The sequence below is a fragment of the Penaeus chinensis genome, chromosome 27, assembly GCF_019202785.1.
Source record: "Penaeus chinensis breed Huanghai No. 1 chromosome 27, ASM1920278v2, whole genome shotgun sequence".
NCBI classification, from domain to species: Eukaryota; Metazoa; Arthropoda; class Malacostraca; order Decapoda; family Penaeidae; genus Penaeus; species Penaeus chinensis.
Window position 1 is genome coordinate 21,597,602 of NC_061845.1, and position 2,500 is coordinate 21,600,101.

The window sequence follows — 2,500 nt, forward strand, 5'->3', positions numbered from 1 at the left end:
GTCATAGTCTTACCCATAACTTACTTTGTTGCGCTAAAAGGACAACCTATCGATCAAGTAGTACTGTACACAGATTAACACTTATTGATTACATCAATTTTATAATTTTATAATTTTTTATTTTATTTTTTTTTTTTTTTACCAACCAGATGTCATGTCAATACTGCAGCGACAATGACAGCCAGTTTGGATAGATGCTTTGGTATCTTACCCTGGGCTTTTGCAGGGCATCTACACTATTCTGTACATAGATTTTTTTTAAATAAAATATCTCTCTCTCTCTTTCTCCTTTCCCTCCTCCCTTAGTCCTTATCTCTCTTTCTCTCTCACTCTCCTTCTCTGTCTCCCTCCCTACCTCCCTCCCTCCCCCTCTCTCTGTCTCTCTTTTTAGTTCTCCATTCCTTTCTCACGCGAGGAGAAAGGAGAGTAAACACAGACTACCTGGGGTCCAAAGTGTAAACGGCCGTTCCCTGAGCTCTGTGGCGAATACACGAGGAACAACATGACATTTATGCTTTTGTTGCTTTAAGCTTCCTTAAAGAGGAGCTGTTACAGAAGCTTTTCTCGCGTGTGTTTGTCTACCACATCACTCATGTAGACTGGAAGGTGTATGCTTGTGTGTGTTTTTTTCTCTCCCCATGTCTCTCTCGGCTTTCTGGTCGTCCCTTCTCTGTCTGGCGGGGGGGTCCACGGACACGCCATCCCTGGGCGGGCTCCTCTCTCATTCTGTTTGTCTATTCTCTGTCTGTCTGTCTGTCTTCTCTCTCTCTCTCTCTCTCTCTCTCTCTCTCTCTCTCTCTCTCTCTCTCTCTCTCTCTCTCTCTCTCTCTCTCTCTCTCTCTCTCCCTCCTTCCCTCCCTCTCTCCTTCCCTCCCTCCAGATCACAAGTAGGTCCAGTGTGTATTTGCTAATAAAAGTTCTAATACGTAATTGTATCTATGCTAACCTAAGATTATGTGAACATGTATAATTATATAATATTGATGACTCTGCACCCCTTTCCTTAAGGTTAGCCTCACAAAATAAATCTGAATATCAATAAATAATCAAATTAATAAGAATATATATGAATAGATAAAGGAATGAATAAATCATAGTAAAACAATAACAATAACGAGACTACCTTATCGTAAACATGTTCACAATAATCTTTCCCGCTATTAGCAGAGATGAAACATGACCTTTTGAAATACAATGTAAACAAAACACACCCACTACCTTCATTGAAACTCTTCATACACTTTTCTGCTTAAATTCAGTGCCTCCAGGAACAGTTGCAAAGTTGAACTTGCATTTTAAAAAGAGTTAAAAAGTGAATAAAAGCGTTATTGCTGTTCCAGTTTTCAAGCCGGTTTCCATCAGTTTGCTGAATATCATGTTGTTGCAAATTGCTTTAGACAATTGTAGTTTTGTGCTTTTTATGGCTATCCTAGTTTCAGCGGGTTTCAGTGTGAGATAGGATTCTGAATTTCATAGAATATTGGGTTATACTTCTTAGCATGGTCGAATTTCATTATTTTTGATGACTAAAAGGTCTGAAGCTTCGAGATATCCCAATAAAGCTTTTATTCATTAGGTAAAAGGTGAATAGAGATGTTATAGTTAAAAATCTAAAAGAAAGGGAAAATAATATTTCATTAAGATTTTTTTGCCGACTGATAAGCGAGCTTTGATGCAATATCTACAAAGACTGACATGAAATATCACATATACATGAAGTGAATAGATGTAAATGACTGAAATAGATTTAGATTCGATGAGAGATATAAGTAGTATAATTCATGATGTATATAAATTCGGAGTGGGACAGAAAACCGACAGGCTGCATCACCGACAACTTTTTAGCCAAACTGATGCCTTCACCAAAGCGTTTCCTCAGTTTGCATAAGAAGTTCAACGAAATCTTATTATTCACTTCGACTTTATGCTGAATCTATTGTATATTATTGTTAATGGATCATAAGCAACTAGACAGTGCATGCTACGTGCCGGTATATGTGTGTGTGTGTGCATACATACATATGTATATATATATATATTTTATATATATATATAAAAATGTATGTATATATGTACGTTTTTATATACATATATTTGTATATGAATAAATATATATCTCTCTATATATAAATATACATATAAGTTTGCGGATACATTTGAATACACACTAACCCTTTCAACAAGAACAAAAGTGAACGAAATATTTACGGCATCTCTCTATTGAACTCAGCTTGAATGCATTGATAATCCCTCGCACACAACTCCGCTATTGACAGAGGGAATCCACGAAGCGTATCTCATCGAACTTGAAACCTCGATGCCTCAAAGCCCCGAAATTTCCGGGCCCCGAAGCCTCGAAACTTCGAATCCTCGAAGCTACGAAGCCCCGAAGCTTTGAAGCCTCGGAGTTTCGAAGCCTCGGAGCTTCGAAGCCTCAGAGCCCCGAAGCCTCGAAGCCCCGAAGCCTCGGAGCCCCGAAGACTCGAAGCCTCGGTGCCCC

General features: G+C 38.6%; 1 protein-coding gene across 1 annotated transcript in view; it reads right to left on the reverse strand.

Annotated features, from left to right (window-relative positions):
* The window catches only part of LOC125039507 (serine/threonine-protein kinase Nek4-like), a 381,570-nt gene that overhangs the window by 30,549 nt on the left and 348,521 nt on the right, over nt 1-2,500 (reverse strand). The gene's annotated exons all lie outside the window — the stretch shown is intronic.